This window comes from Balaenoptera physalus, assembly GCF_965194825.1.
Source record: "Balaenoptera physalus genome assembly, chromosome: 3".
Taxonomy (NCBI): Eukaryota; Metazoa; Chordata; class Mammalia; order Artiodactyla; family Balaenopteridae; genus Balaenoptera; species Balaenoptera physalus.
The window spans coordinates 142,104,461-142,128,147 of record NC_138890.1 but is presented as its reverse complement, the minus strand read 5'-3'; the positions used below and the strand labels follow the sequence as shown (position 1 = coordinate 142,128,147).

General features: G+C 39.8%; 1 protein-coding gene across 2 annotated transcripts in view; it reads left to right on the top strand.

Moving 5' to 3' along the window:
- Window positions 1–23,687, top strand: part of GHR (growth hormone receptor) — a gene marked incomplete at its 5' end in the record, with an annotated part of 277,380 nt that overhangs the window by 31,709 nt on the left and 221,984 nt on the right. The gene's annotated exons all lie outside the window — the stretch shown is intronic.

The following is a 23,687-nucleotide window of genomic DNA, read 5'->3' as shown; positions in this document are numbered from 1 at the left end:
TGTAGCCCTTTTTTGATTTGCTCTTGTTCTGGCAATAGGTCAACTGGCTCTCATGGTCCTTAACGTTTTGGGTAAATACTTCCAACAGTGGTGACTGGAAGGGATCCAAATCAATTCAAGGCATTTGCATCCACTCTGTGTTTAAGGAGTTGGATCTTAGTGATATTTTTTCCCTTGGTTAGTGACTTAAGAAATATGACTGAAAGGAGAAGCTACTATCTGAAGAACTAATGGAAAATCAAGCAGAATTCACTTATGTAAGGAGTGTGGTCGGTGACCTTCCTTACTACCCAGATGTTGTGCCATTGGATCATGTGTAGAGAGTATGGAATTGCAGTTAAGTGCACACATGGAAGAAGCAGACTGCCTAGGTTCAAAGCCCAGCTCCACCACTTGCTAGCTATACAGTCCCTGGCTGTATTAGTTAACCTTTCTGTCCCTCAGTCTAGTTTTCCTGAGGATTAAATGAATTAATATTTGTTAAGTGCCTGGAACTATGCCTGGTCCATTGTATGTACTCCATGTCTTTGTTTAAATACTTGATGTTGGGACTGTTGTTCAGATGGAGGAGACAAGGGTCTTGAGAGGCTCCCACGTGTTTCTAACGTAACAGAGTCAGTCAGTGGTGGAGACAAGAATACTTTCACTGCCCAGTGCCCTAGTGGAGAACTATAGCTCTTAAGAGTGATGTGGGGAATGAAATACCCTGATGAAAACCAATCAACATTATTAAAGGGAGGGTGGGAGCATGGGAACTAATGATTTATTTATCCAGTGGCTTAGTCAGTAAGTAACTATTTAATGCTTACTGTGGGCCTTTGGCACTATGTTAACATGGTGGAGATAATGATAAAAATATAAAAGAGATTTATAGAACATTTACTTAACCTGGGCAAGATGTCTTTTTTTTTTTAGGGCTGGTGACCATTCCACTGAGGACTCTCTTGTCTTAAATTATAGGACAACTTCTATGTATAGCATGGTACAGAACAGCATTTAGCTATTCTAATGGTATAGCATTTAGCAGAATTTGAAGATGAATTTGCTGACCTTAGCTTGGAAAACTGCAAAAGGTCAATGGAGGGATTATGGTGGGATTCCATCCTTTAAACATCTACTGAAAGATGATCATTGTAAGATGCTTTAACTACTTTTGGAGATATGATATTCTCTTCTTAGAGAACCTAGTTTAGAGAATGTTCTTGTTTTAAATGTAATTGGCCATGAGCTTAATTTGAACCAAGAGTTTGGCCTATTCCACACACCCACCCCCCCCATTAGCTCAATTGTGGATTGTACAAATGCTGTTGGACAGAAATAGAAGTATCTGGTACAAATATGCATAGTCAGACCACATCTAGGTTAATGGTTTCAGATATAGGTGAAATGCTTTAAGAAGGATATTGACAAATTGGAGGACATTTAGAAGGCGGTGCCAGAATAGTGAAAGGGCAAGAAACCATGCCAAATGGTTAACAGTATAAAGAGAATTAGCTGCCTCAGTGGAACTTGATATGTTGTTCATAAGGGTTAAAAGGACTGTCATTGTGGAGTAAGAAGAGGAGGGTTATTCTTTTTTTTTAATTCTACTGAAGCATAGTTGATTTACAATGTTAATTTCTGCTATACAGCAAAGTGATTCAGTTATACATATATATATATATTCTTTTCCCATTATGGTTTGCCACAGGATATTTCATATAGTTCCCTGTGCTATACAGTAGGACCTTGTGGTTTATCCATCCTATGTATAATAGTTTGCCTCTGCTAATCCCAAACTCCTAATCCTTCCCTCCTCCATCCGCCTTTCCCATCCCCTTTGGCAACCACAAGTCTGTTCTCTATGTCTGTGAGCCTATTACTGTTTCATAGATATGTTCATTTGTGTCATCTTTTAGATTCCACATGTAGGTGATGTCATATGGTATTTGTCTTTCTCTTTCTGTTTTACTTCACTTAGTATGATAATTTCTGGGTCTATCCATGTTGCTGCAAATGGCATTATTTCATTCTTTTTATGGCTGAGTAATATTCATATATATATATATATATTCCACAGAAGAGGGTTATTCTTGGCTCTTCCAGAGTAGGAGTGGTAGATGAGGGACTAAGGCCTAGAAGTGGAAAAATATAAGGAAGATTTTCTGAACATTAAAATCAAGCTCCAAGGAATGGCCTGCCATATAAGCAGGGGATCTCTGAGAGTAGATCTATTCATTTACAGCCAGACGAACAAGCTTCTGAGCCCTGGGGACTAGAGTCCTACTCCTATGGGAGGTTCAACCAGATCACCTCGGAGATTCCGTACATTCTAAGTATCTGAGATATAAGTGATTTCATGACTTGGATGTCACCTCCAGTGCTGCCCTTACGCTGGTTACTCTGAATAATGTTAAAAGTCAGTGTATGACTAAAGACTGGATGAATTGCTGTGGCCATCAGCATGATTTTTGCCATATAAGCAGTTGAGGCTAAGAGTGAAATGGTTCCTTTCTAAGCGGGAGAGGTATGAATGGCGTAAAGATCAGATTTCTCTGTGGCTGGAAAGAATTTGCTTTCTGGGTCTTATTGGATACATCGTAGGTCATAACCAGAACCTAATTAGGTGTATTGCACAACGTGCATTCTGAAGATAAGGGCTTATTCTTGGGCAAAGCTCAGAAAGCTGGTAAATGGACTGGAATGGTCTACTGAAACATATCTGCCCACCAGCGTGCTTCTGAGAGGGCCTCTCTTCTGACTGTGGAAGTGCCTGGTCTAGGGGGCGATGTGCTCCAGCTGCTGTCAGGGAGAGCCAGTCACTTGCTGGGTGTAGCCAGGACTGGACCTTTGTGAGACACCTTCTGTGAGAGGTGTTGCAGGTAGCCCCAGAAGCAGGCAGAGGTCTTTGGCAAGTTATTTCTGAAGGAAGCATTATTTCTCTGACCTGAGCTGAGAATTACAATAAAAGATCCTCTTTGAATTTAAGTTCCTTTTTTTTAAAGAGTGAAGTGAATTTTGATCACTAAAGGTAACCTTCTATGAAGGAGAACATTATGGTAGTATGAACCCTATTGGATGCTCAGACAAGACCATCAAGGAGGTGTGAGTAGTATTTTGAGGGCTGAGATCCTGTATTTTTAGGAAGAATATTTTAATTTTCTACAATATTTTTCACTTTTTGATTTTGAATTATTATTTCTCCTTTGAGAATTTAAGTCTTTCTCAGGGTTAAGGGGAACCAGTAAAGGGAGTTAGGCTTATTCTTGGGCTGGCATTTCCCCCTCGGTGGGCTGTAATGCAGGCAGCGGAGATTTAGGGTACGAGCAGAGGCAGGTGTGGTGTGATGCTGTAGAAACCGAAGGCTCAGAGCCCCTCACTTGCACAAGCCCCTTCCAAAGTCCTGGGAGGGATCCTAGCAATGTGTTGTCCTGGTCGTTTTTTTGGTAAACACTGCAAAATATAATGTATTTCAACCAAAATTGATTAAAATCACTGCCTCCTTCCAATTCAACTTTCCCTCCTTCGTGCTTGCCTTCAGGTGGGTGGCATTGAAGTGATTTGATCATGAGCTTTTTTGTATATGTAATCAGGTATATTTTTCCTAAGAAAGATCCTCCAAGTTGTGTAAGTTTCAGGCATTACAAGCATGAGTCTTCCCCTGGGTTAGGAATGCAGTGAGTAACGAATCAGAAATTACCTCTGCAGCAGAGTCAGCCAAAACGTCAGAGATGTGAGTGAAAGTGAACTGAGATCTGTATTCCTGCCGGTCTCTGGCAGTGGGAAACAGCTTTTTAATCTCATCTTTAAGGTCTGTTTTGAATAGGAATGTCCTTTGCATGGTATAATTTTATGTATTTTGGTTAAGAGAAATACATCAGACTAAATATTAAAAATCATGAATTCTTAAAAGTAGTGCATGCAAATCGACAATGAGTTAAATATGAAAATAATGAGAAACTGCTGATGGAAGAGAGAAGTTGTTTAACTGTATTCTCCTTTTTCCCCTGCTCCTTTACATAATTATAAAACCTTTGCCTAAAGTTCCCTTCTGAGGGAGAAATACGGCCAACAGAAATTCAGCCGAAATTGGAGGCAATTTACAGTGCTTCAGGGTGGTACTGTCTCTGATAGGCTATCAGTGGAATCCTGTGAGGTGAAGGGTCTCTTTTCTGCCTTCTTCCCATCTCTCCTCATACACTTGTGGTTCTTGTTAGCATTCATACTTACTCTCTTTTTAATTGTCCGAGTACATAGTTTGCAAATGAGAAGTCTGTCCAAGGAGCCTGAGCTTGGTGAATAAAGGTTCCTTTCAGCCCCATCTGTGAGTTTACGACTCTGTGAGATCGTAAAGATGTATTTTATTAGGACATGTAAAAAGTTTCTTCATAACATTCAAAATAAATACCTTATTGACAGTGATAAAGATTATTGAGGAAAGGGATAATCATTCATGATATCAGCTGTTTCCCAAATGATACCTAGTTAACATGTTAGGGAAGGGAACCAAATCTAAAAGTGATGCCCATTTAATGAGGCCACGTGATGTAGCAAGAACTGGGAAAAACTTACAAAGGGAAGTCTTAGCCGGTGTCTAAAACAGTATCATTAACATAAAGACAGGTCAAGCAGCTGTTTGATCAATTCACTCAGATCTGAACTCTCAAAATTCAAACACTGTCATTCTGTCAGAGCGCTGTCAGAGAAATGATTAAAAACGAACAATTGTCATTGTTGTCTATATTGTAATCCTGAGCTGTATTCCAGGGGTAGGATTTGACTCCGTTTTTATCTTGTGTTTAGAACCGGCAATGGCTGTCTCTGTGCTCAGCACAGCGTAGGTGCTTAATATCTGCTGGCAGCGTGTAGACTGATTAATGGTGGTAAAGGCATATCCTAAACACCCTGCTCTGGGGAGTTTGTGGCCCTTTGGAGTTTTCATGCTGTGGACATCCTTAAAAAGCCCAGAAAAGGCATCTTTATAGACAGGTATGTGACTCATTCCATGTGAACTCAGAACTCAGTGAAATGCCGTTCTTTGAGCTAAACTTTCAAGACTCATGTACATGGCATACAATTCATTAACTGAAAATATGATTCATACTTTACCTTAAGTAGGGCCACAGGTGTCTACTGTTAGGATGCCCTTTTAGTCTGGTAGTGTGGATGGTTTTCAGAAGTTGTAAAAAAGTGATCAGAAATAAACACTTCGCAGAAGAGGGAGGTTTGATTTTTGTGATTGATCAGCCTGTTGCCTTAGTCCTGGAATCATGAAATCTGATCAGAATGAAAAGATGCTTTCTTTGCATTCTCTTCCAGAAATACAGAGGCTGCTGCTCTTCTGTCTTAAATGTCAACCATGCTGCCCTGAGGAGAGCTCAGAACTGCTTTTAAATTCAAGGGGACAACTGCTTTCTGCTCACTCAGGTCCTCTGAGGCCTGATCCAAGACAGGAAAAGGGTGCTTGGCAGGGACTCTTTACCAGAGATTCAACATACGAATTTTACTATGAGAATGAAAAGTTGGCCCACTTATAAAAGGTTAATCAAAAGTTCACCGTAGGGTGTTCTTCCTTTCCTCTGATGGAATCAATTTAAATTCTGGCCTCTGAGCAGCAAGATTTATTTTTCAAAGAGGCAAGCACCCTTCTGCCAAGTGGCCCCAGAAACGCCTGTAATCTCATGGCAGGAATATGGAAAATGGAAAGGTTAGACACTCCGAGGACAATTGACATCCCTGGTTCTTTTACTTTAAAGACAGCCAGGGAGAATTCTGAGATAGGCCTTTACCCAAAGTTCAGTATTTATGAACTGTTGATAAAATTACACCATCAAATTTGCCCATTATTTTCAGGCTGCTGAAAATTGTTTGAAAAAATCAGTCTTAGAGCTAGAAAAAGACCTATCCCCCTGTCATCAATCTAGCATCTGCAAATCCACGCTGGGCTGTTCCATTCCCACACTTTCTCACTCTCTACCTGTATGGTCTCCATCTGTTGAATTTTCTCACTCCTTGGGGTCTAGCTCAACTGCACCTTCAACATGAAGCCTTCCTTGTTTTCCTTGTTTAGAATTAGTTGCTAATTCTTCATTGTTCTCTAAGCATTCTGTATATTATCAATACCCTTATCATAGCCTTTACCATAATATGCTGTGTACTTGTATACATATCTTTTTTCCCCTGCCTTGTTGTTTGAATAAACGAATGCTAGGTCCAACTTTACAGAAGAGAAAATGAGCTCTGAAGATGTTTCATAACTTGCCCAGGGCCACACAGAGTTATGGGTTTCACTGAGTCTGAGTTTTGTTCCAGTATATTTTCTCCCCAATTTTAATGCAGATAAACCTTTTCTCTTTTGCTTAATTTGATTGATTCTATACATATATACATGCATCTATAAATACACATCACACACACATATATAAAACATATAAACAGTCCCTTTATTATAGTAAAGCTGTCTTTCCAGGGCCCTAGTTGGTTATATGAAGATCAGAATGGAGTTTTACATAGACTCATTATTACCGTGTAGGGAAATTACACTCAGAAGCCAGCTCACAAGAAGACTGCTAATTCGGAAAGGTATGCTAACTAGCTTCACGTGGGCCTGGTGCAGCTCAGCTAGCTTTTCACTAATTCCTCACCTCCATCCTACATTCCTCCCTGCAGCTGTTCTAAATCTCCAGCCCTGAAGTCCTGGACCCACCCTCTTGTTCTCAGCAGATGATGTGGTTTACTGCTTTAACTGAGATGATGTAGGTCAGGGGTTCTCAAACCTTAATATGTTTAAAAATCACATGGCGGGCTTTGCTATAACGTAGCTTCCTGGGCCTTAGCCCCAGAGATTCTGATTCGGTTGGTCAGGGTGGGGCTCCTGAATTTGCTTTTCTAATAAACTCGCAGGTGCTACCAGAGGACCACACTTTGAGAACCCTGATTTAGTCCATCTTATATGATAGGGTATCTTCTCCAATACAAAACCTCTCTCAATTTTTATCCTTCCTCTGTTCTCTGAATTCTGACCCCCAGAAGGCTTATTCTCTTCTCAAGCTGAACCTTTTCACCACCAGTTTTTATCCCACCTCCTTTTGTCTGTTTCAGGACCTTGCTCCAGCATTTAACCCATCTGTCTTTGTGCATCTTTGACATCATCCACTCCGTTGCCTTTATTCCTCTACTACTTTACTAACAAAACTGCTTAAATTTCCTCTCTCAGGTGTACTGTTTAAGGTACACTCGACCCTTGAACAAAATGGGTTTGAACTGTGCAGGTCTTCTCATACTCAGATGTTTTTCAATAGTATTGATAGGCACTGCAGTACTACACGATTCGTGATTGGTTGAATCCATGGATATGAAGGAACCGCAGATACAGAGCGCCAACTATAAGTTATACTCAGGTTTTCAACTGTGTGCAGAGTCGGCACCCTTAACTCCCACCTTGTTCAAGGATCAGCTGTGCATAGCTGTGTCTAATGATTATAAACAAATTAATATTTCTGTAAGAATACATGACCATTTTAGTTGTCTAGGAACTGCAATTTGGCTTGCAGACAGCAGAATTAAGCCAAGTTTATTTTTTTTTAATGGAGGTGGATGGAAGAGACTAATGACACATCACAAAAGAGAGTGAACTTGAACCTCCCAGTATCCTAATGAAGGATGGTCCCTCTAGGTATTCAAACAGCACACTTGGTTCAGCGACCCGAATTTGCTCCCCTCTGAGGCATTGCGGTACAGGTGTGCCAGGCAGAGGCACTCCTGCCTCCTGTAAGCAGTTAGAGGTGGGATCAGTGAGGACTAAGCGTACTTTGGAAATTTCACAGTGAACTACTTCGCATTCTGATTGTTCTCCTTACTTCAGAACTTTGCGTAAGGATGCTTTGTCCATTCTTCCAATCATCACTTACACTTTTCATTTGTGTTATCACTTCATTAACCTTGATTATGAATTATTAGCATACCCAGTCATACTTATGGGACTCATTTCTAGCTGTGTTCTTTTTTAATTTTTTTGATTAATTAATTAATTAATTAATTTTTTTGGGCTGTGTTGGGTCTTCGTTTCTGTGCGAGGGCTTTCTCTAGTTGTGGCGAGCGGGGGCCACTCTTCATCGCGGTGCGTGGGCCTCTCACTATCACGGCCTCTCTTGTTGCGGAGCACAGGCTCCAGACACGCAGGCTCAGTAGTTGTGGCTCACGGGCCTAGTTGCTTCCTGGCATGTGGGATCTTCCCAGACCAGGGCTCGAACCCGTGTCCCCTGCATTAGCAGGCAGACTCTCAACCACTGCGCCACCAGGGAAGCCCTCTAGCTCTGTTCTTAATATTAACTCATTTCCTAATTCAATATTGTCGTTCTTTGGAATACTGAGGAATCAGATAAAACATGTATGTAAGACAAGTAAAACAAATGGAAACTTCTCTGCTTTATTTTCTAAAGTTGGTTATATTCCTGTAACACATGCAACTTTATTTGTTCATATGTAACTCTACACTATTTTAAATTATCTGACAGAAACCTAGGGAAACACTGTCTACTATCTAAGGTGTATATTCCTTGACAGACCATATCTTTTAACCCTTTTGGATCCTTAATAATATTTTAATACAGGGCTCTAAACTTAATCAGTGACAGTTGGATGGATGAATGGTAGTCATGAGTGAAATAATGTAAGCCTCCAACTTTATCCCTCAAATGTCTCACTTGTTTTAATTCAAAGGATGCTCTTAAAAAAATGTTTGATGGCACGATATTGCTCAAATTTTCCCTCTTTTCTCTTCATGGTTTATAAAAATACTTTGCTTTTATTATTTAATAGTTTGGTGTATTTTTTTACTCCAAAAGATTGGTTCTAAAGCATCACTTAACAAATCTGCAGAAAGCAGTCTTCTGCTTAATGATATCCTTAACAGGCTTAACAATTCAGGATCAATATTCTTCTCCTTTTAAACATGCTATTAGTATTGTGACATCGATTTTCTTCAGAAAATTTCATACAGTTAGACTATCATTTTTGATGGTGAATCTCAGTAATCAAAATCCAAAAACTGAACTCTCTTCCCATTGCTCCCTAAAGGGCCAAAGTGATTCTGGATTCTTAGAACTGTGGAAAGGTTCTCTTCCCAGTGGAGCAGTTTTATCAAATAGAATATCATCATGAGTTTTTTAGTGTATTGGTTTATTGTATGGGAAACATTTTCTATGTCTAGTTCATTGACAATTGACTATGTTATTTTTTACTTAAGCCTTGGCGAAGGGATTTAGGCTGAGAAAAGCTCTATCTTCTGTGGTTATTTTGGACATCTAGTTTAATTTCCTTGGACCTCAGTTTCCAAATTGGCTCAATAAAGAATATGCCTACCTATCACTATGCAGTTCATCAGTAGGATTATAATGAATAGAGATCATGAAATACAGCACCAATAAAAAAAGACCATTATCGGTCAGATTACAAAATTGCTACAAATCAACACAGATGACCCACCATAAGGCCAGATTCCTAGATGTGGTTTCTTGAGACAGTGGGCCAGATTTGTCCCTCACTCTTCCATGACACTCACCCAAGATACTTGTCAAATAAGAGGCAAATGCCATTTGTCCTCTGGTGTAGAAAGACTCTGAGTTATTTATTCTATCCATTAACCTGTAGGCAGAATTGTATTTAAAACACTAGTAAAGATTTACTGCCTATATAATTTAAAGCCCCTGCAAATGAAGCCTAGACTGTTGATGATATTTGTCAGTGGTTCTGAACACTTGCATATCATGAAACTTTTCTGTCAAAATTTAACTTAAAACTTTCTGATTTATCTTGTCCACAGTAGAAATCGAGAACAAGTGCTCATTTTTTTTGATACAAATTTTTTTAGATATAAATGACATATAACATATTAGTTTCAGGTGTATAACATAATGATTTGATATTTGTATATGTTGTGAAAAGATCACCACAATAACTCTAGTTAACATCCATCACCATATATAGTTACAAAACATTTTTTCTTGTGGTGAAAACTTTTAAGATCTACTCCCTTAGCAACTTTCAAATATACAATGCAGTATTAGCTATATTCACTATGCTGTACACTACATCCCTATGACTTATACCTAGAAGTTTGTGCTTTGTAACCCTCTTCACCATTTTGTGCCTCCCGCCCTGTCCTGGCCCCCACCTGCTTCTGACAACTGCCAATCTAGTCTCTGTATCCATGAGCTCAGGGTTTTTAGTTATTTAGTTTTGTTTTGTTTAGATTCCACATATAAGTGAGATCATATGGTATTTATCATTCTCTGTCTGACTCATTTCGCTTAGCGTAATGCTCTCAGGATCCATCTGTGTTGTTGCAAGTGGCAAGATTTCATTTTTTATGGCTGAATAATATTCCAGTGTGTATATATGTACCACATTTTCTTTATCCATTCATCTATTAATGGACGCTTAGGTTGCTTCCATATCTTAGCTATTGTAAATAATGCTGCAGTGAACATGGGGACGCATATATCTTTCTGAGTTAGTGTTTTAATTTTCTTTGGATATAAATATCCAGAAGTGGAACTGCTGGATCATATGGTAGTTCTGTTTTTAATTTTTTGAGGAACCTCCGTACTGGTTTCAGTAGTGGCTGCACCAATTTACATTCCCACCAACAGTACACGAGGGTTCCCTTTTCCTCACATCCTTGCCAACACTTGTTATTTCTTGTCATTTTGATAATAACCATTCTAACAGCTGTGAAGTGATCTCATTGTGGTTTTGATTTGTGTGTCCCAGCTGATTAGTGATGTTCAGTACTTTTTCATGTACCTGCTGGTTATCTGTATGTCTTATTTGGAAAAATGTCTATTCAGATCCTCTGCCCGTTTTAAAATTGAATTGGTTTGTGTTTTTGTTTTTTTGCTATTGAGTTGTATGAGTTCTTTATGTATTTGGGGTATTGACCCCTTATCAGATATGATTTGCAAATATTTTCTCCCATTCAATAGGTTGTCTTTTCATTTTGTTGATGGTTTCTTTTGCTGTGCAGAAGCTTCTTAATGTGATGTGGTCCTACTTATTTGTTTTTTGCTTTTGTTTCCTTTGCTTTGGTGTCAAATCCAAAAAATCTTCACCAAGACCTGTGTCAAGGAGCTTATCCCCTATATTTTTCTTGAAGTTTTATGGTTTCAGGTCTTACACTCATGTCTTTAATCCATTTTGGGTTAATTTTTGTGTATGGTGTAAGATAGTGGTCCAGTTCCATTCTTTGTGTTTGGTGTTAGGGAGTGTTCTAATTTCATTCTTCTACATGTAGCTGTCCAGTTTTCCCAGCACCATTTATTTAAGAGACTGTCCTTTCCCCAGGGTGCATTCTTGGCTCCTTTGTTGTAAACTAATTAACCATATATATGTAGGTTTATTTCTGGGCTTTCTATTCTGCTCTGTTGATCAGTGTGTCTGTTTTATGCCCATACCATACTGTTTTGATTACTGCAGCATTGTAATACAGTTTGAAATCAGAGCATGGTGCCTCCATCCTTGTTCATCCTTCTCAAGAATGCTTTGGCTATTAGGGATCTTTTATGGTTCCATACAAATTTTAGGATCATTTGTTCTATTTCTGTGAAAAATGCCATGGAATTTTGATAGAGATTGCATTGTAGCTGTAGATTATTTTGGGTAGTAGGGACATTTTAACAATATTCTTCCAATCTGTGAGCATGGACTATCTTTCTATTGTGTCTTCAGTGTCTTTCATCAGTGCCTTATAGTTTTCTGTGTACAGGTCTATAAAAACTCTTAATGTGCTTTGATTTCTGCCTCCTACTGCCCACCACAATGCACACAGCCAGTCTACTCACTGGTCTATGAGTCTGCCTATGCTCTGGCTCCTGCCTTCTTTTCTTCAAGTTTTGTTAGCCTAGTTTTATTTGGTTTCCTCATACAAAGTATTCTCTAAATCTACTATGAACTCTAAAGTACTAAGCTCAAAGTAATAATGACATCACATTTATCAAAATACCATGCTAAATTTATATGTTCATTTAATCCACATAACCATCTATAAAGTAGGGATTTGGACTCCCCTTTTATAGGGCGGGAAAACAGAGGTCCAGGAAACAAGTAACATGTTCAAAGTTACTAATTAGTAAATGGCTTTGCATGGACCTGGGTTCAAATTCACAGCTATTTTAAAACCTACCCTTTTAACTACTATGCACACAATTACTATATATTCCTATTTGCTCTCTAACTATAATGTAACACCTTATTCACGTTTCATCTGCTTTCTATTCTTTTTTTTAACTTGGCAAAGTTTGGGTGTATTGGTGTTCTGAGTTCTTTAGTTAGTGCAATTAATATTGAAGACCCACCACCTATTTCATATTTTATGTAATAAATCCTTTTGTGTACATATTTTATCTTCCTAATGTAAGTTTGTGGAGGAGAGAAACTACAAGTTGCTCATCTGGGGACTCTTCATTGAGCCAAGCACATGCATACCTGACCCAAATTAGTCCTCATCTTCTTCATCACTACAGCTAATATTTGGGAAGTGCTCACCAGGTACAAAACATTTGCATGGATTATCTCAGTTAATCCTCAGGATAACCCTGTAAAGTAGATAATTATCCCCAAAGTTAAGAAAACTTGCCCAAGTTCATTCAGTTACTACATGGTAGAGCTTGAGTCTAACACCAAATTCCACATGCTTAACTACCCCCTGTTTCCCTGTTTCTTTCAATGGAATTTGGGGTTCTACCTACTTCCAGTTCCTTCCATCACCATCTGTTCTCCTTGCCTCCTTGTCCTGTCCTCTCTTCTCCTCACTTCTTGTCCTATCCATCACCTCCTGTCTGCTCAATCTTCTCCGCCTTCCCCTTCCTTTCTCAAATTTGTTCTTCCTTGGTCCCATCCCACCTACCCAGTGCCCTCCCAGCACCCTCCCAGCTCATTTACCTGGCCTTCTTTTCATTTTTTTAACCAGCTATCTTTAAAACAAACAAACAAACAAAAAATAACAACTTCAAGCCTGATAATGGACCCTCTACTTCTCTTAACCATGTCTGATTCTAACCACATAAGATAATTAGCTAGGTGAAAACAGAAGAATATGGGATTGAAATAAAGAAAGATCTCCTTACCTTTTCTGTTAGAAACCTAAATGAGTGACTATAATGCCTCGATCTCCATAATTTCTAAGTAGCTAAATACAGGGTACCACACACACACACAGACACACACGCAATTGTTTTATGCATTGACTGCCATTTTGCTGAGAAGCATATTTTTGGCAATGCAACAACAAAAGAACTTTTGAGTTATCATAGAGAGGCACAGATAGGCTTGCCTCTATTGTGTAGAGAGTTGCTTTGGAAATCATGCATTGATATAAATTATCATTGGAGTTTCATTTGGATATCTGAGCTTAAGCATTTTGCTATTGTCTCCAATTTCAAAAGTTATGGCCATTCGTCTTCATAAATAAGACTTTAAAAATAGGACAAAGCCGTAAAATAAACATTTGAGAACAGTGTTGGATGTGCCCAGCTGAATAAACTGCCCCCCTATTTAGCTTTGAACTCTAAACCTCACTGAGATACCTTCCCTTTTTTTTTCTCTCTAAAGAAGAGAAGACAAAAACTAAGCATACTATAGATTCTAAAGAAAAATATAGCAGGAACATTTTGGTAAGAGACAGTCCCACGTGGAAAAGTACAAAAAATGGGCAAGTACTTGCAACTGACCAGTAGAACTTGGAAGAGTAAACCTGAAATGAACTTCTTAGTCTGTGGAATGGTTTGGAGAAGTTTTGACTACTGAGATGGTCAGAGATCCATTATTTACTCAGATACTGGAATGGCTCACGTGGTCCCCTGTGGCTTCTACTTTATCTTTTCCAGAAGGATTAGGTGGTGTGCTTCCTAAGACCACATTTACTCTCAGTAATGGGATCACCACGTGAATTATGAGTGCTGTGTACCAATGCATAGAAGGAGCTTACTAATTTCTCAAAATTGCACAAACTGTGACTATAACCCTGGCCTAGAAATCTGAGCTAGCTTGGCAAAACTATGTTTTGCCATTGAATCCACCTAACTATATTTGCATTTGTGATAGCTGGGGTGGCCTTGATTGGCATATGCCACTTTGCCATGCCCAGGGCTCTGAATGCAAAATGAAAGGTCAGCAAAGTTTGGTCGGGTGAGCTGTGCTCCACAGATGTGGCTGCCCTAGCAAACAGCCTTAACCCGGCGCCCAGTATCTTGCCTGGCCATGGTGTATCGTGGCTGTGACAGATTTGTTTCTTTAAAAACAAAAGTAATCTTACATGCTTTTCCTTTTTAAAAAATAGAGTGCCCTCCATCCCCTACCAAAAGCAATATGGTAGTATCTATTTGTATCTCATCTTGTAATTGCACAGATTCAAAACTCACAATTAAAACATGTTTCCTGAAATGACTCTGGACTATAAAACATGATGATACCACAATGTGTGATGGGGGCAGGGGGGGCTAGTTTGACTGTGTTTTTTAGTCATCAGAAAAATCTAACAATTGAAGAGAAGTGAAGGTTTTAATTTTGAAGTAAGCCTGGCATTTGAGAAGAAACACATAAATTTTTCTTGTGGGGGAAAAATGGAAGTTCCATTTTGGACACTGCAAATGACATTACCAGCTGTTGTCATAATATTTCTAACAGCCAGAAGGATTAATTCCAGGCCCAACAAGCTCATTGGATGAGCAGAAACAGCCATGGAAGTAAACACTGGTACTTAAACTCTGACATCATGAAATTAGGCAGGAGACCTCTGTGGAATTGGATATCTAGCCAGCAGTGGATTATCATGCCTGTGGATCATTACCTTTATGGATTATCTGCAGAAATTTGAATCCCAGATTGCTTTCTTCTGCCTCTTGGCCCTCTATCTCTATAGTGTTATACTCAGGAAATGCAATCTCATTTGAATGTAACCCTTCCATGAATATATATTAAGTACTCAGAGTACAAACTGAGGACACTGAGAGGTGTAAGATACAGGCCTGGTTTTAAAGCATTTAATTTCACTTCAGAAATAGAGGCAATGAGCAGAATGAAACAGCCACAGGTTTCAGAGGCAGGTAGGCCTGGATTCATACCCCAGTTCTATCAAAGTATGACCTTGGGCCCATGACTTCAATTTCCTGAAGCTGTTTCCTTTTCTATAAAATATGGGCCTAATACCATGTTGCAGAGTTCTTTTGAGAATTAGAAATGTTTATACAATCCCTAGATCACTACATAGTGGCTGTTTTTCCAGAACAGACATACTTTTTTGTATGTGTTCTACAAGGGAGAACATGGAAAGTGCTAAATGAGGAGAGTCAGATTTCCCCAGGCCCTTCAGGAGGCAGGAGGCCTGGATGAGGAGGTCTGCCCTCCAAGGCGTGGGCTCATGCCAGGGCTGGGCATGTGGGTGGGGCTTCACTCCCCAGGTGGAGGGAGAGGACATTCCTGGCAGCAGGTGTGGGTCACACTAAGGCATGAAGACAGGAATGCATGTGGTATTTTCAAGGCAAAAGATTAGGAAGTTTAGGTAAGACTTGAGACCTTGAACAGCAAGCAAACTAGGGCTTCACAGAAGAGTGACCACTAGCTGCAGGAAAAGAAAAACCACACGACCTCTTTTCTCCCCTGCCTCTCCTCTTGCCCTACATCATATTCAGGCAATTCTGGCTTTTCCTTGCGCTGTTTCTGTAAGCAATTTTGAAGAAGGCAGAGCTGTAAAAGATCACCTTTATGTCTGCAATTGTACGGCCACTGTTAAGCCTGTAGCTTTGCCCTTCAGACTACTGGATGGTGGGTCTGTAATGATCAGGTGAAAGGCGGATTGAGTTTAAAAGACCAGCAAATCCCTGTAGTGGATATTGGTGGGCGCAAAAAAAAAAAAAGTGGCTAATAGTGAGGAATGGAGGATTAGGGTAGAGAAAAGTGAAATAAAAAGTAAAGGGAAATATGGGCAAGGGACTGCTTATGATTCAGGTTTAAGCCATATAGAAATTACCTTGCTCTATTAATCAATATATCTGATGTGTGTAGCTAAAAACTGACTGTGGTCTCTTTCTGTTGTTGGTCCTTCCTGAGACCAGGAGTGCATGTTCAGGGAGATGCAGATGGGCTTTTTGTGCTATAGGCAGAAATAGAGGTAAACCCAAGGAAGGGGCTGCGGAGAGGGCTGTGGCTCTACTTGATGTAAGGTTATGTTTATATGTAGAAGAGTGATTTTAAACAATTAACTAGTGGTAAATTATGAACTAACATTTGCAGATGTTAATTATAATCCGGATTTTCTTTTTGCTGCTCATTTGGAAAAAAAAATCTTTGGAGGAATATATTTGGAATGGTTAAGTATTAGGGAACACATCTTGGTGTCACAGCTTAAAGGTACGGCTTTACACATGGGGCAATATGAAAAGGCGTATTTTATGTGCATTCAAATTCAAGATAAGGGAACCAAAAATTCTGTTGCCTGGGTAAAGGTTTTGAGCATTAAATGGGGATTTGGCAGACAAGAGGCAAAAATTAACTTAAAGCACAGATAAGCCTACACAAGTATTTAAAGGGCGGAGGTATCAAAGAATGTAAGAAATAGTTTAGATCACCACAAATAAAGGGATGGAATGTGTAATGGGAGATCAGATGCCTGCTGTCAGGAAAGTCATGTTATTGTGTAAAAACGCCATTATTTGGTACATTTAAGATAAAAGGGAAATGGTGTTTTCAAAAGGTTAATGCTCACCCCCCTGCCCACCATGAGTGCTTGGGGGTTTACTAGTTTGAGTGATTCTGTAAGGCAGAAAACGGGTTTTTGCTGCCAAGTGTGTCAGTGGAGGTGGGGGGATAGAAGACTTACTGTGTTAAATGAAAGCCATTGCTTAGAATAAAGCTGGCCTTTCTTTACAACAGAGAAGGAATTTGGTATATCATATTATTGGGAAAAGTGTTCTTTTAATAGTAGACTCTTAAAATTTTGGTTATCAAGTACGTTTTTTAATTTTATTGGAGTATAGTTGATTAACAGTGTTGTGTTCGTTTCAGGTTTTCAAGTATTTTTTTAAATGACTGCCAAAATATTTAAACATTCTCAAACTGATTAAAAAAACAAAGAAGACTAGAAACCTGTTTCTTTAGAGGGTTATGTGCCTAAAAATCACTTTTTGTATTTACATGGATTGATAAGCTACATCGTTTCAGACCTTTCTATATGACTTTCTAAGAGGACTGTGGTATCTGATAATAAATGATTTTGTGGTGGGATCTAACTCGTAATTAGAAGCATCGTGCATTATCTGTTATTACTGAGATGCATGTACAGTGGTAGCAGAAAAGAAAGTAACATTTTAGGGTCTACTAATGCTCATAAATTTAGTGCAAAAGAGATATTTCTAAAAGCATTGCTTTTGTGTACTACATATGCCCAATTAACAGTTTTACACACACTTTATACATGTATTAGGCTTGAACTATTTCTTCCAGCTTTCGTTTGCCAAGAGACTATGATAAGATCAGTAAAATACAACCAGGGTGGAAAAATTTTCATTATCTTGCCTATTCCACAGTCATTCCGGAACTCTTCCATCATGGTTTTTCAGCTGAGGTAGGCCTAGCTGTCTAGAAGTCAACGAACATGGCTTTACGTAATCAACATGGGGAGGTCATTTAAGAGACTGACACTGAGCTCTCAGAGGGCAGAAAGTGAACCTTCAAGTCTCTTGGGAATATTCCTCACTTCAGCAGGGAATAGGAGCTCTAATGGATGCTTGAGAGAATCTAAGTCCCATAGGACGGCATATACTTAATTCTACTTGTCACGTCCAAACTTGCCATAAACCCTGTAACTGAAGTATTTTAGGAAGTCAAAAGGAACAACAGAGACTAAATGGAACATCAAAACCAAGACTGAACCTTAAGGCTCTCCGGCTGACATTACACTTCTCTTCCTGTTGGAACTATTGGCAGCCACGCCCTGGCTGATGGGAAGTGGCAGGATGGTCATTTTCAGGGAGAAGGAAGAGATCATACATGAGCTCTTGCCTCCCTGTTCTCCCTCTTGCTGGGTACTAGTAATGTAGTTCAAGAAGGAATGGAGCCCTATTCAAACTCCTAATATCTAGAAACTGACCCTCATTATTCAAGACTTGTTAGGGGAAAAAAATGTCTCCTTATGTCCTCTCTTGTCTAAAACTCCTCCAATACCATCGAGCGTGGATGGATAACACGGAAGTGGCAGAATCCAGGAGACATACCATCCATGTAACTAACCTAGAATCTGAAGCCTTCGCTTGGCACTCTGGCTTCTGGAAATTTGCTGTGACGCAGTCACAGACATCTCTGTACCTTCAAGCACAGCTTAGCCTGAATGGGGGGATAAGTAAGAAAGCTAACTGACTTGAATACAACTATGTAGAGCAAGTTGATCCTTGGGTGGATGACCTCCTCTCCCAGAATTTAAACATCTAAAGGAGAATCTTCTTAATGTTGGATATTTACTTCTGCTCACTGGCCTTTATAGAGGAGTGAATTACGCTGTGAAAATGTGTTGTTTCTGGAGCGATGCTTGGCTATCAGAGCCAGACATGTAAGTGGTTGGAATTAAGTTTCCGATTTCGCATCCCCCTTAGATAGGTGATGGAAGCTCCCATTCCTTCGTGTTTCTGTTTCTGAATATGTGCCATCTCACTGAGACAATATGCTAGCATCTATATTTTATTGTTTTCACATGTATGGAACTAAGTGCTACATTTAACTAAGTCACATGCCTTCCAATTCTGCCCCCCTCCCCCTGCTTTTTTTGAGGAGGACAGAGACGTTTATAAGGTACTTGTTGCTTTTATAGACAAGCAAGAAAGAGAAGGGAAAATAATAGCTAGAAGGAAGGTGTGCCCGTGACACATTCAGTTCACTCCATCTATCTCATAAGTATTTATAGAATGTTCTAGGCACCTTGCATGTAATGAGAGATGTGCACACAGAAAAAGAATACAGCAATAGACTCCGTTGAGAGTGACATGGTATGGCTGAAGAGTAAAAGTTGTCTTCCCTACCCCCCTGAGAGACTTATGCATTATGTATTAGCTAATTTTTTCCACCAATATTACAGTCATCTCACATGTTGCTTGCCAGCCTAGTGGGTTATTAATATCGGTTACTCTATTTATTAACATATTTTCCTTACGTTATTCATCCTGTATTAAACATAACCACCACCCCCCGCCCGCCCTGTCACCATCTCTTGTTTTTCCTCTGGACAGCCTTTTGTCACTGCCCTATTACTGCGAGATCAGAAAAAAAAGTACTGGCCTCAAAATTAGCCCAACCCTGACATATGAGGTAGTATGTTCATTTGGATTGGAGTAGAGAGCTATTCGTGTAGGTAACTGAATCTTGTGTACGTATCTTCAAATTTCAGGAAGAAACCCTTGCAGTAGAGGAAGCATGAAAGCCTTAGCTTGCAGTGATCTGATGGAGGGTGGAGCTCAGGAATCTTGGAGGTAGTTAGCTCTATATGTTTTCATTCTGCTGGAGATGATGGTGAATATTTCATCTCTTGCTGCAGGTTAGTTTTGGGGCAGAAGCTTTCCTGAAGATGAAGTCAGTCCTCTCTGTGCTCCCCTTCACCACATACCCAGATCCACTCTTGACAGCAGCTCTGCCTGCTAAGTCACCAGTAATTCTACGAATTATGTCGAGCAGCCCTGATCCTTTGGGAACGCCCTTCTTTCTATTAAGAAAGGAAGAAAAGGCTGCGGGTGTCTGGCTGGCTGTGGCTTAGCCCTGGGTAAAGAGATACTGCAGATCGAGAGGCTGCCAGGCTGCTCCTGTGACTCACCTCGTCTCTTGTCAAGACCAGCTGAGGCAACACAGGCGGAAGCCTCGCTGCTTTGTGAAGAGGTACTTTGTGTCGGAAGGGGAAGCATAAGCACAAACATAATTAGGCTTTCTGAGCAGAGGGAATTAGTTCTTTGTGACTAGTGAATGATTTCTGCCATTTCAGGTCAGAAGTATTGTCAACTAATTGAATATACCGGGCTTCTTCATTTCCAATGACTTGTTCTCTTTGAAGGTCACATAGCAAACTGGACCAATTTTTTTTTTTTTTTTTCTTAAAGTCTTGATGCAGACCTGATGACATGCAGAAAGCTTAAGGCAGGATACGTTGGATACATCTGTACTGAGATATGCAGGTCTGGAGCTGTGCCTGATTGGGGGATGCCAAATGGAAATCCATGCGTTGCATTGTAGGTAGGAGCCTAGTTCCTGGAAGTTGAGGCGGTATTTGGCCTGTGGGTTTGTGTTGGGTATGCCTTGTCCAACAGAATACTGACTACAGCTGTTGAAGGACAGATTGCCTTCAGGACAACTGGCACCTGTGGATGGCTGAATACCCAGGGTTAGCGGTGTCCTGACAAAAAAACGCATATATTCTCATCCGTCATTTTCATCCATAATTTACCGCCTTAGCTGAGTCATTGATCCCAGTGCAGGGCATATTACTTTTCACATTTCATCTTATTCAACATAGTTTCTTCCTGACTTCACATTTCACCTGGTTTCTTTGTCTTGCCAAAAACCCAGAGCTCTGTGGCTCAGTGGTAACCTTTCAAAGCAGCTTTCGTTAGACTGGAACTGGGTAATCTAACTGGGTCTAGTGTTCAAGCCAGCTTTTAAGAGCATAAATCTTTAGTTTTACCTCTGAGATGATGGATTGTCCTGGGAATTTTAATCCAAATCCTTCAATTTTCAGATAAAACTGTTGCGGTCCACAGTGGTTAACTGACCCTCTAGGCTTGCTCAGCTGACTAGTTGTGGGCCTGAGATTGAAACCTAGCTCTCTTGGGACAGTCACTTGAACATGACACCATATGGCCTTTCACTCTGTGTGTGTAGATGTTCCATACTTCCCTCCGCTGAGTATTTCCTTTTCACCCTCCAATCCCGAGACCTTTGGGTGTGATTTTTCTTCCTCCTTATGCTTTCTACCCTGAGCTTGTCAGCAGCATGGGGAAGCACTGGAGGGGGTTATAGAGGGTTATACTTTATTGCTGAGAGTATGTGAGTGACATTCAAGAAATTCATTCATTAAGAAACTAACTTGCAGGTTATCCCAGCATTTCCCAGGCTTATCTTTCAGGAACAAGAACAGTTTACTCCCCTACTTGAAGTTCCTCTAAACTCTTCCCTTAAGCTTTAAAACAGCTGCGGAAGGAGGAAGAAACTATGCATGTACATACAGGTGAAATACCAATAAATTTAGAAATTCCTCCTTGCCTGACGTCTTTTTTTTAAGCCCTAGAATGTCTTTCCTTCAAACTTTTATAAAGTTCTTGTTATATAAAGTTTTCAACATTTATAAAATTAGGCAGAATAGTTTAGTGAACTTCAAATAGCTATTACCCAGCTTCAATAGTATCAACTCATGGCAATCTTATTTCATCTCTGCCCCACCTAATTTCCCCCTCCCATATTATTTGGAAACAAATCCAGACATCATTTCATTTCATTCCATTCATTAGTATATTTCAGTATACGTCTCTAAAAAATGAGAATTTTTTCCTTTTTCCCCAGATTTATTGAGGTGTAATTGATAAAATTGTGAGATAAAGTGTGCATTATGATAATTTGATATGTGTACCTTGTAAAAGGATTCCTCCATCTAGTTAATATATCTATCACCTCATTTATTTAAAAGATCGCATTTTAAGGTGTATTCACAATACCATTATTATATTTAAGATTAACAGTAATTCTTTAACTCATTGAATATTCATATACTGTTCAAATTACAATCATCTCATACATGTCATAATTTTTGATAGTTTGAGTCAGGCTCCAAATTTCCACATATTGCAATTGGTTACAAGTCTTTTAAATCCCTTTTAATCTGTAGGTTCAAAATCTCTCTCCTTCTCTCTCCCTCTGTCTCTATCTGCAATTTATTGGTTGAAGAAACTGAATTGTTTGTTCCGGAGAGTTCACTACAGCCTGGATTTTGCTGATTGCTTCCCCATGGTATCTTCTGAGATGTTTTTCTGTCCTCTTTATTTTCTATAAATTGGTAATTGTATCTGAAAGTTGTATTACATTTTCTCAAGAAAATGGAAAAAATACATACTGACATGCGCTGGAGGGTGGAGTGGAGTTGTTGGTGTGAGGTGCTAGCTTTTGGGATGTGGAGTAGGAAGGCTGGGTGAACTCGGGGAAACATGATGGCCGAGAGCATAGACGCTGGAGCCAGACTATCTGGGTTCCAGTTTCAGCTTTGTTGCGCCTTAGCTGTGTAGCTCTGGAAAAATTACTCCTTTGTGACTCAGTTGCCTCATCTTTTCAATGAGAACAATAATAGGACCTACCTCACGGAGTTGATGATCAAGAAGATCAACATATGTAAACATAACATGCTTAGAACTTTGCCATGATGTAAGTATTTCGTAAATGTTGGCTGTTATTTATGAAAGAAGTTGGAATGGAGTTCAGGGCAAGGAGAGTAGTGAAACAAAAGTACATTTCTAGGAGACAGTAACAGCCACGGAAAAGCCAAAAACCAGCCTTCCCGAAAGCTGCGCCAGGCCTGATGATCGTTCTCTGACTAATTTTTCTCCAGTGCATTCCCTATTTTCCTTACTTTCTCCACGTTTCATCCCACATAGGTTATTTTCATCATATGAACACTTTGCATGTGAGTAAGGAAGAAAGCGGAGCAATGACACCAGCACCAAGAAGTACTGGGACCAGGAGTGAGGGGCCTCTGATGTTTGGAGGGCATCTGTTTGGACCTTGTGTTCTGCTCCTGCCCCAACCTCTTACCTCCTATCTGCCTCTTGTCCTACTTTTGTCCTTGAAGAGCCAAAGGCTGAAATTCTTACTGGTATTTCCCATCCACTCTTAATGGTTCCCTGACCTTTGTATGGAACCCCCATGCTGTAGTCTACAGATTATTTTATTCACTTGAATTTATTTATCTTAACCCTTCTGTGCAATCAGATGGCGTTCTCTGCCTTTCCTTGTCACAATTTGCATTATCTTGGAACATTTGAGTCTGTGGCTTTGCATGATAGGCAGTGTCTCATGTTGTGGGAATGTCTGCCTCTGCCCTCTCCTTCCCTTTCCTCTGTTGGTTTTACTTCAAGCCCTCTGGCTTCTTTCAAGGTAATGATTATTGGTGAGAGAGTCTTACGTCTCCGCAAATGTTTCTTCTCTGGTTTTGCATGGTTCCAGTGTCCTTTGAGGCAGAGACTGCCAAACTTTTGGCAAAAAGAGGCCACCTGCTTTTTGAATGTGATTTAATTGGAACACAGCCACGTCCATTCCTTTCCATGTTATCAGTGGCTGGGTTCTCATTACAGCAGCAGAGCTGAATAGTTGCAACGGAAACCGTATGGACCACAAAGCTGAAAATATTTACTCTCTGGCCCTTGCCAGTGAAAGTGTGCTGATGTCTGCTTTAAAGAAAAGGAAGTTACCAGACTCATGTCTGGGTGCCAAGAAACTGCTGGTTAGAAAAGAGAAACTGTGGAATTCTATAATTTTTTTTTCTTTTTTTTTAAACATCTTTATTGGAGTGTAACTGCTTTGCAATGGTGTGTTAGTTTCTGCTTTATAACAAAGTGAATCAGCTACACATATACATATATCCCCATATCCCCTCCCTCTTGCGTCTCCCTCCCACCCTCCCTATCCCACTCCTCTAG